Source organism: Falco cherrug (assembly GCF_023634085.1).
Source record: "Falco cherrug isolate bFalChe1 chromosome W unlocalized genomic scaffold, bFalChe1.pri SUPER_W_unloc_1, whole genome shotgun sequence".
Classification (NCBI taxonomy): domain Eukaryota; kingdom Metazoa; phylum Chordata; class Aves; order Falconiformes; family Falconidae; genus Falco; species Falco cherrug.
Window position 1 is genome coordinate 11,356,009 of NW_026599288.1, and position 12,032 is coordinate 11,368,040.

Consider the following 12,032-nt stretch of genomic DNA (forward strand, 5'->3'; position numbering starts at 1 on the left):
AGTGCAAAATGAAATATTGTTTTTGCTAATAATTTCAGAGAGACAGTCAGTATGTTTTTAATGATATTATGGGTATGCTCCCCCCTTTTTTAAAGGGAAATAACCCTCACATTTATCTACCATTTACAGAACTTGGAAAACCTCTATCAATTCACTCAAATTATTATTAAATAAGACATTAAAATATCCTAAACCACATCATAAACAATATACAAATTCTTTGTGTTCAGAAATCCCATTTTCTTCAAAGGTTTCACTTGATTTCAATGGGAGCTCTGTAAACAGGGGGCTGAAAATCTAAGTTCTTAATAATAAAGAAATCCTGATTCCAAATACAGAGATGACAAAAAATAAAGCACATTTTAAGAAAAAGTTTGAACAAAGATGTTTTGTATAGCTTTATCAGATATTTCTTTTAGCTATGAAAACCTCATGTATATGCATGTTGATTCCTTAGCATATATGCACACATTTTCTAATAGCTGTCATAATTGCAGACTTGTTGCCAAGTCAAAATATGTCCCAACACACAAATACAATTATCATTCTTTAAGAGGAATTACTCACATAATGATATATATATATATATATTTATATACATATGTATGCACATCCCTCTCTAATTTCTAGTGGTTTCTAATTCTAGAAGTAAATTGAATGCTTACATTGTTTTCAGGTGCAAATGCCCTGTCAAGCTCTTACAAAGAGAGTACTTCATTTAAAAAATATTATATTAATTTTAAATGTAAAAAAATATTTAATCTCTTCAGTACTTTTAATTGTAGCACCACTCTTACTCCATGAAAGCATTAATGAGATCTCAGACTGATTTTGATTCTATTACTCATCTGATTATCATGAATAACTCAATTGCTGATCTTTTATGGTACAAGCTAAAAACAATGGAAACTGAAGCATATCTAGAACATGGTAAGTCTCCTATAATAATTTAATTTCTTGGAGAGTAGTGAATACCTTCATTTAAGTATAGAGTACATATAGGAGTTCAAATTACCTTGTAGTGCTATACCACTGCTCCTCAGGAGAGTTTTGATGAGCTTTCATATAAATACCAATGTGGTTCACTCTTAACACTTGGGGATACAATAAGAATCAACAAGCTAATCAACAGCATCATTTGCCTTAGCCCTGTAAAATAGTTTGGATAGGACAAATTTTGTGCTCAGTTCAGTTGAGCTGACTTGGATCAATAAGGTAGCTGCATTTCTTGTGGTACTTGTTAATCTTCTGAAGTGTTATAGCACTAGTATAGAGATTTTTTTTGTTAAAATGCCTATAGGTGTTTTATCTGCTGATGTTCCTTCTAATTTTTTTTTCTCTCTGGTCTACTGAATCTTGAATATTTCTTAGTAAAGTAGCACATCTTGAACAGGAGCAAAGAGTACCCTCACCCAAGAATAGCCCATTCCTGGTATGCAGGGCAGGTTCTGATTTTCCCTACAAAGAAAAGACTTATGGGCAGCCAATGACAGGAACAGGGAAAGGTGAAATTTAGGCTGGCTGAATCCAGGACAGTTTAACTCATTCATTCTGACATCTCTTCTGAGTCTGCCAAATAAATCAGAAACTGGTGGTCAATTTGTGATATAGGCACACAAACAGAGGACAAATTGACACACCCCAAATAAGGCTACTTTCTTGGAAAGGGTCTTGAGAAAAGTTATGACCTCTCTGGAGGTTACATAAACAGAATAATTTACTGCATGGGTAGAGTAGAAGCCTACTCTCTCTGATAGATGCAACCTACCACTTAAAATCAGTAAGTTTATTTATGAAACGAAATAGCCCTATAATGAAATGGCTTGTCCTGTTCTGAAAGGGATGAAAACTAAGAGGAAAACAAATAATAAAATAAATATCAGCAGTAATCCAAAATCACTTCTTTATGTACTGTTTCACATCATAAACACTTTTCAATTTTAATTAATTACTTAGTTATGATCAGTAGGATCAGTTATAATTGTTGTTATAATCCTTCCAAAGCTTACATGTTACTTGAACAGGGACTTATTTTGTTATCATTTTACAGAAATAATGTGGTATGCATATAAGTATATATGGCAGAGAGAGAAAGACAAGCCATTCTACTTGTATGAAGACCTTAGAAAATTGTAGGTTTGGAAGTTTTGTAGTAAGTCAATATACCAAAAATTTCATTAAAAGAGAATCATGCATAGTCAAGCTTTTAAAAGGTTGGAAATATAAGTATTAAAGCTTCCTTTGTAACCTTTATAATACTTTCTTTGATCATATATTAGTTTTCTCACATATTCCATCAGCAAAGTTTAAAGGTAAGATCTTCAAAGCCATAGCACAGGTTTCTTTCATTTGAGTGAAATGAGGTCAGATACTTTTCTGTATGTGGACAGTTCTCAGAGATATATATAACACATACTTTGCCTTTAAGTTACACAATAGAAACAGCAGTGAAATACTGAATATCAGGATACCCTAGTGCTGGGAGTAATATATGTCCCAGCAGTAGTAACAAACACCTAAGGATTTATAAACAGCTAAGAAAGAACATAAATTTGGTACATACAATCTGAAATCCATCTATCCAATGTGGAAACCAAACCAAATGAACCAGATTTATCTCCCTGTTTACAAACTTCAAAAGTTTCAAAGATGACTTCCAGTACCTACAGCTGTTACCTACTTTTTTCATGAGAGGCTGGTGGAATACCTTGTATAATTTTAAGTATTTGTTCATATTTTTAAGTGATTCACTGTAATTTGCTCCACTCTTTTGTGCATGAACATTGTAAGAAAGTAGTTCACTGGAAGAAACAGTCACCGTAACAGAAAATTTTAAACAAATATCACCAAATACTCATGGAAAGAAAATATTTCATTCATACTTATGAACATGTCCTGGTTTCAGCTGGGATAGAGTTAGTTTTCTTCTTAGTAGCTGGTGCAGTGATGTGTTTTGGATTTGGTGTGAGAACAATATTGATAGGACACTGATGTTTTTGGTTGTCATTGGGTAATGTTTATACTAAGTCAAGGACTTTTCAGTTTCTTAGGCCCTGCCAGCGAGAGGGCTGGAGGGGCACAGGAAACTGGGAGGGGACACAGCCAGGACAGGTGACCCAAACCAGCCAAAGAGGTATTCCATACCATATGACGTCATGCTGGGTATATAAACTGGGGAAATAAGAAGGAAGGGGGGGACATCTGGCATTATGGCATTTGTCTTCCCGAGTAACTGTTATGCATGATGGAGCCCTGTTTTCCTGGAGATGGCTGAACACCTGCCTGCCTATGGGAAGTAGTGAATGATTTCCTTGTTTTGCTTTGTTTTCATGTGCAGCTTTTGCTTTGCCTATTAAACTGTCTTTATCTCAACCCATGAGTTTTCTCACTTCTACTCTTCTGATCCTCTCCCCCATCCCACTGTGGGGGAAGTGGCTGCGTGGTGCTTGGTTGCTGGCCGGGGTTAAACCACAACAGAACATCAGTGTTAAAAGCCTCATTTCAACAGTAGCTTTAGTTCAGTCAGAGACAAGATACATACCATGTTATTTACATATACAAATAAGGTATAGTTTAAGAATTATTTTAGAAATAATTATCAAAGTTATTTATCAAATAACTATAACAAATATATCAAAGATAACACAAGACAATCTGCAAACAGATATTTATATATATTTATATTGTTTTAGCTTTTCTTGTTAATACTCTACTCTGCACCCTTGTACTCTGGGCCATATAATGTATAGTAGCTACTCTAGCCAAGTCACCTACACATTCCTGCAAGGAAAGATAATACAGCCTTGGGCACAACCCTTTGTCTATTATAGCCTGTAGTGGGGTAACCTTGGCTAACAAAGAAACTCCCACCCAGCTGCTCACTCCATGCCCCTCTTCAGTGGGACAGGGGAGAAAATAGGACACCCCAACCCCAACTTCCCCCACCCCCCCCCACCCCCGGAATGAGAAAATTCATGGGTTGAGATAAAAGAGATAAAAGACAGGGAAATTGCTTACCAATTATCATTGCAAGCAAAACAGACTCAACTTGGGTAAAATTAATTTCATTTATTTTCACTTAAAATAGATTTGGGTAGTGAGAAACTAAAAGACAAAAATTAAAACAACATATTTCTCCCACCTTTCCCAGGCTCAACTTCATTCCTTCAGTTCAGAGCAGCACTGGGGAGAACGGGGGAGGGAAGTTTATGATTCAGTACATAACAGTTTTCTCTCTCTGCCGCTCCTTCCTTCTCACACTTTTCCTCTGCTCCAGTATGAGCTCTCCCCACAGGCTGCAGTCTTTCAGGAAAAAGATCTGTGCTGGCATGGGTTCTCCACAGGCCACAGTTCCTGTCAGGAAAATCTGCTCCAGCATGGGTTCTCCATGGGCTGCAAGGAAATATTTGCTCTGGTGCCATGGAGCATGTCTTCTTCCTCCTTCTCTGACCTTGGTGTTCCTTCTGCTGTTTCTCACTCTTTGTTCCCTCATCCTCTCTGTGTCTGTAATTTTTTGCCAATTGATGTGCGGAATCGAACTCTACAACTCCAGGAGAGTTATAAAGCAGGTATGTTTATTGCCGCGCTGGGTACAAGGGGGATAGCTCCTCCTAACTTGCACACCGTTTAAACAAGCAGCTGGGTATTTATTATACAAAGTCATGCATATGCATAAGGTTTCCGAACATTCAGAATCTCCTCCCTCTGGCGCCTCTTCAAGATGTTCTTTTCACCTTCTTGGGCAGTTACCTGAAGTTCTTGTTTATCTTTGCACACATTACCAGTCTTTGTTGTTTAGTTTCTGTTATCTTAAAACATCTGCTAGCTAATGATTAGCCCTTCCTTATTGATCCACTCTAAACATGTCAAGCTAATACATGCCTACTGGGCTGCTTTTAATCTATATCAGCATGATCCCCAAGCGGGGGATCCACCCTCTTCGGGGTGGGGGCCATTTGAGTAGGAGGTTGCTGATCTACTACTACCACAATTATTTTACCCTAGTTTGTTTTCTTTTAGCAGTTAGCACATCCTTGTCAGAAGGCTCTTTATTTACATTCTTGTTGAGCTCATCTACATCGGTACTAACTGTCCCTTCTGGAAGTGCTAAGCTCCCACCCTTCGCTCTTTCTCGGGTGTTAATGTTTCTGTTATCTATGCAGCTTCTGTCTGCAGCAGAGTTTTAGGTTTTTCACTATATCACCTTTCTTAAATATATTTTCACAGAGGCACCACAAACTTCACTGATTGGTTCAGCTTTGTCGTTCCGTTCTTCAGCCTCACTCTTGGGGGTCTCTCAATCTTCTTCCTCGCTTGAATTTTTCAACTTTATTTGTTCAACGATCTCCTGACTCATGGTCTCCTCATCTCCTTCAGGTGCCCACCTTATCTTTACTAATTATTCAGAGTACATTCCTTTAACATCAGCAGCAGAACGGAACAACCCATGCCATCTATATCTTATCTCAACACAAACAGAGCATCACCCAGAGCATTGTACCAAACTCATCCTGACTAATCTTTTTAAGAACTTGCTCTGTTTCACTCCAGAGGCTTAGAGTTCTGCCAAGGCACTTTTTGCCTCATGACTATTTTTGCAACAAGGTTTTTCCATAAGTCAATTGAGGATACAGTCCATGTATCTCTGTGGTGAGTTGACCCCAGCCAACAGCCACACACCCACATAGCCACTCCCTCCCTCCCCTCTCTCCTGCTGGACAGGGAGAAAATAGAAGGAAGGTGAAAAGAAAGTTCACTTCATCCCAGCCAAATCCAGTACAATCTCCACCTATTATTCCATACCATTTGTGTCATGCTCAGGTCCCACATTATCTGATACATCTAAGTATCCTCTGACCACCCCATTCATATATTGTTTCATTTCTATACCCTAGTCAAGCCTTTCCACTTTCTTACCTAACCCACACTGCATTACATATGATCCTTCTGTCCCATACCTTTGTTTTCCCTTTCCATTCTATCTCTCATTGACAAAGTTCTTACCAACACTTACAATTTATACTGCATGCTTAAACAATCTTTATGTCCAACAGTCAAGTTTATACATCCTCATTAACCAACATCCCCTGTCCCTTGACATATACATGGATATTATTCCCCTATTCCATGGGCCTACCCATCCAAATGTCCATAAGAACAGTTGATGGCTTGGGCCCCATCTGTCAAGGTGATTGCTTGTAGCAGGAGAAGCAGCAGTGTTGGATTGTTGGGTGCCAAGACTGGCTTGGGTTGAGCCACCACCACACTCACCTAGTTCCTCATGATGTTGTCGATTTGTTAAAAAGTTAAGATTGATTGATTTTATTTGTTTGATTATTTGATTTTATAGAGTTATTTTATAGAATAGAAATATAGGAGGATAAAAATATATTTTGAAGAAATTTATGATTATTTAGTAAAAGTTGTTAGGAGACCCTGTGTACATCTTGTACTAAGGCCAGAAGAATGGGCTGGAATCATTGTTGAAACTTAAGTAATAATTTAGGGTTTGAAAGGTTTTTTTGTATCTGACCAGTCTTCTGTATATAGAAAGTGTATTGAGATGTCAGAATATGAGATTAATGGAAATTGGGAAGAGTCGACTGGAACAGCTTGTAGTTGCCTGCCAAGAAACCGTGAACTTTAGTAAAAGGTAATTCCGGCAGGGGGAGATCGCGACCACCGACTCATATACCACCTACCCAAATCGTACCCCAGACCCATTTCTAGACCTTTCTAAGCTCTATTGCGCAGAATCGGATATGGGAGGAGAATATGTTAATGATTTACGGGAAATATTATGATTATGTATGAATACTTAATGAATATGTATGAATAAGTTTTATATATGGTGTCTGATTTTGAAGCTTGGTGTGCGTTGATCATGAGAGGACTCGCTCACGCACCCGGCCATCAATAAAGAAGTGTCTGCTTATCTACATCACATTGGTGTCGATAAGTTTTTCATTCCGAGATTTCGGTAACAGTTTTGGCACCCCAGATGGGACCTCGCTGAAGGAGACCGGAGGAGTCGGGGACCTGATCGGTTCCAGCCGGCACCGAGGATTTCTCGGGGATACCCATCGATCCCCGATCCGTAAGGCTCTTCGCGACGTTCCCTGGATATTTGGTAAGACACTTCTTTTTTTAATTGTAGTAAGTGGGTGGGAGTCCCACTAAAGTAAGTAAGTAAGTGCACTAGAGAAAGTGGGGGGGAGTCCCACTATAATAAGTGTATGGTAAGGAGTGGGTTGGAGACCCACCGGTGAGTTTGAGTCTCACTGAGTAAGTCTGCCTGTCAGACGTGGTGAAAGCTGCGCAGGGTTGGACTAAAAGGATCCTTGTGGAAGTGGAAGCCTAGGCGTCTGCCCGTAAGACATAAGCGAAAGCTATTGCGGGGTTGGACAAAAGTGTAGACAAGAGAAACTATATGCTATAGTGTTCTCTAAGGTAGTGCCTCCAACAAGAAGTTAGAAGAAGTTTTTGGTTTTGTTGTTTTGGGTTTGTGTATTAAGAAGAAAATTAAGAGGTATAATATTGTGTTATATGTTTGTTTAAAGTAACTGTGGGAAAGTGTGAGTGTGGCTGTAAGGGTGAGATGCGTAATTGAGAACGAAAGCGAGTGTGGAGTGTGGATCCGCGGATCGGAGTGACAGAGTTGAATAATTGTGTATTGTACTGTGAGTAATTACACCATGGCAACTAAGTTAACTCGGTTGTTTAAAAGTAAAAGTATGGGTAATCTTGTTGTAAATGATAAAATCCCGAAAATTTTTCTATTAGGATGTTTGTTGGCACACTGGGGAGATTTGTATGAGGATTTGCCAAAAAGCCAGATGATTGAGTATTGTAATAATTGGTGGCCTTTGTATATATTGGAAAATCAAGAAAAGTGGCCCATAAATGGAACACTGAATTATAATATTATTTTGCAGTTAATGTTGTATTGTAAAAGGGAAGGGAAATGGAGTGAAATGCCATATGTGGATTTGTTTTTTTATTTGAGACAAAGAAAAGACTGGCAGGAGGAATGTAAGTTAACTATTAGAGATAATTTGGTAATAGCTATAACTTTTGATAATAAGAAAGTGGGAAAAAAAAATGTTGTTTAAATTGTGAGGTTGGGAGTGGATACAGGAGCAACATTTTTTTATTAAATACCTGTAAAGGAAAAACTGGAACAAAAACAGGCCATTCCTGCAACCCCTGGATTTGAAATTTGGAAATAAGATAATTACACATGAATTTTTGTATGTACCAGAATGTCCGATACCCTTCTTAGGAAGAGATTTGTTATCCAAATTAAATGCACAGATTGTTTTTTATGAAGGAGAACTTTTCTTGAAAATACCTGAGTCAAAAACGGGAGAAATCCTGATGATACAAGAAAAGGTAAAAGAACAAGAAATTCCACCGGAGGTGGATTTGGCAGTGATCCCTACTGTATGGGAAACAAATATTCCTGGTAAATCGAAACTAGCAGAACCTGTTAAAATAGATTTGAAGGAAGGCGCAGGAACAGTGAGAATTAAACAATATCCAATCAAACCAGAAGTGAGACAGGAATTGAAGAAATTGATTGATAAATTTTTGGAGTATAAAATTTTGGAAGAATGTGAATCTGAGTATAATACTCCTATTTTACCAGTCAGAAAACCTTCGGGTGAATATAGACTGGTACAAGATTTGAGAGCAGTAAATCAAATAGTTAAGGACATTTATCCTGTAGTAGCAAACCCTTATACACTGTTAACAGCATTGAGGGACACTTATCAATGGTTTACAGTGCTTGATATAAAAGATGCTTTCTTTTGTATACCTTTGGAAAAGGAAAGCAGAAAACTGCTTTTGAATGGGAAAATCCTCAAACTGGGCGAAAGATGCAGTTGACATGGACTAGATTACCCCAAGGATTTAAAAACAGTCCAACTATTTTTGGAAATCAGTTAGCTAAGGAACTTGAAATCTGGAAACAGCATAAATCAAGACCTGGGCATTTACTCCTATAATATGTGGATGACATATTGATTGCTACAGAAGAAAGACTTACCTGTATACAGGTGACTATTGACCTCTTGAATTTCCTGGGACTAAATGGATACAAAGTGTCCAGGAAGAAAGCCCAGATAGCCTGCCAGACTGTGATATATCTGGGCTTTGAGATTTCAAAAGGACAACAACAATTAGGAAAAGATCGCAAAGAAGCTATTTGTGGTATACCTGAGCCGAGAAATATTCATGAACTCAGAGCATTTTTGGGAATGACTGGGTGGTGTCGCCTTTGGATCATGAACTATGGGCTAATAGCTAAACCGCTGTACGAGGCCCAAAAGAACTCTCCCTTTGTACGGGGCCCACAACAACAAAAGGCCTTTGTAGAGTTGAACCATGCCTTAATGTCTGCACCTGCTTTGGGACTGCCGGATCTAACCAAAGATTTCCAGTTGTTTGTTCATGAAAGACAACACCTTGCACTGGGAGTGTTAACCCAGAGGATAGGAAGCTGGAAACGACCAGTCGGATACTTCTCTAAACAACTGGACACAGTGAGTAAAGGGTGGCCAAACTGCCTTTGAGCAGTGGCCGCAACAGTGATGCTCATACAAGAAGCTCGGAAATTGACTTTGGGAAGAACAGTAACAGTCTATGTTCCACACATGGTGATAACTGTCTTAGAACAGAAGGGGGGACATTGGTTGTCTCCCAGCCGAATGATGAAGTACCAGGTGGTATTGACTGAACAGGATGATGTGATTCTAAAGACAACTAACCTGGTAAATCCTGCAGTATTTTTAAGTTCCATACAGGAAGAAGGACAACTGGAACATGATTTTTTGGCTACCATCGAGTATGTTTATTCCAGTCGTGAAGATCTGAAGGATGTGCCCTTGGAGCGACCAGACTGGGAATTGTATACTGCTGGAAGCAGCTTTATGGAACAAGGAGTCCGATACGCCGGATATGCGGTAACAACAGAGACTACAGTTATAGAAGCAGGAGCATTGGCGAGTACCACATCAGGCCAAAAGGCAGAACTCATCGCTTTAATTCGAGCCTTAGAGATAAGCAAAGACAAGAGAGTAAATATCTGGACTGATTCAAAATATGCCTTTGGGGTAATGCATGTCCATTCAGCTTTGTGGAAAGAGAGGGGGTTATTGTCCTCTCAAGGATCAAACATTAAGCATCAAACAGAAATTTTATGATTATTGCAAGCAGTTCAAAAGCCGGGTCAAGTAGCAATCATGCACTGTAAAGCACATCAGATTGGAAATATAAAAATAATAGTTGGAAATAATTTAGCTGATAAAACAGCAAAAAAGGTAGCAAAGAAACAAGCATCGCAAATGGCAATTATTCCTTTTAAAAAAGTAACCCTTCCTAGGGAAAAACCGAGATATTTAGAGGAAGATGACAAATTAGGTCAGTTATTAAATGCTAAGAAAAACTTAGCTGGATGGTGGATAACTCCTAATGGACAGGTAGTAATTCCACCTCTTTTAATGAGAGAGATAATTCAAACAAAGCACCAAGAATGTCACTGGGGGGCAGAAGCTTTAGTAACATCCTTACGAAAACAAGTGGTATCAGTTAAGATGTTGGGAATAGCTAAAATGATAACTGCAAAGTGTGAAGTATGTTTGAAAAATAATCCAATGATTAAGAAAAAGGTTCAAATGGGTAGACTGAAATCTGGTACAGAACCTGGAGATTATTGGCAAGTAGATTTTTTAGAATTATCCAGACAAAATGGGTACTGGTACATCCTGGTAGGGGTTGATACTTTTACAGGATGGCCAGAAGCCCTTCCCTGTCACACTACACAAGCAAAAGAAGTGGTGAAGTGGTTATTACAAGAAATAATTCTGAGATTTGGAGTCCCTATTGGAATTTTCTCTGACAGAGGTCCACACTTTGTTGCTGAAGTAGTCCAAAGTGTTAGCAAAGTATTGGGTATTAATTGGGATTTACATGCGTCTTGGAGACCACAATCTAGTGGGAAAGCGGAAAGGATGAATCAAACTTTGAAACGACAAATAAGTAAAATTTGTCAAGAAACCAGTCTAAAGTGGCCTCAGGCACTTTCGTTGGCATTATTATGAATCAGGGTACAGCCAAAGAGTGGAACCTCAGTCAGTTTTTATGAATTATTATATGGAAAAACATATGAGTCTCCAGAACCAAATCTAAACATATATGTAAAAGGAAAACAAGATGTGTATAACTATTTGCTTTTTTTTAAGGAAAACTTTTGCTGCAATTTGGAGTGCAGTAATTTGGAATAGACTTTATTCCAGGAAAATTCAGTGCATGATTTCCAACCAGGGGACTATGTCTATGTGAGGACCTGGACCTCTGAACCTTTGCAGGAGCACTGGAGAGGACCTTCCAGATACTGTTAACCACTTTTACAGCTATCAAGATAGCAGAATCAGATGCTTGGATACATTATACTCGAGTGAAGAAAGCATTGTGAAGAAAGCATCTATTCCGTGGAAGATTGTCAATCGTGACCCAGAGACTTAAAAATTGACTTTGAAACATGTCTAATTTTTATATTGGATTTTATTTTGGTCGGTAGTGCTGGTGGGATCATGGGCCGGCTTGGTGGACAGGAACAAAAGACAAGTAGAAACAGAACAAGTGATTGACATTCCCAAACAAATGGCTGAGGAAAATTTGATGGTAGGATTGATTAAAGAATTTGCAATTTACAAAATGTTATATAAATTACTGTTTGTTTATCAATATCGAGGGCAGTAGGTGAATCTATTCCATGGGGAATCTTAACCATGAATTTGTCCAAATTAGAATATGGAAATGAGACTGTGGATTGTAAACAAGAACATGGAGTATGTGGGTATCTCAAGGATAAATTGGACCACTGTTGTATCCACATTCCAAATGTTACTCAGGATGTGGAACATGATCTAGACCTATTGGGAAAAATTGAAAAAGAAATTGAAACAATTTAAAAGGATATGTTAGAAGGTTGGCTTGGAAAAATTTTTAATAAATTAGGATGGAACTTG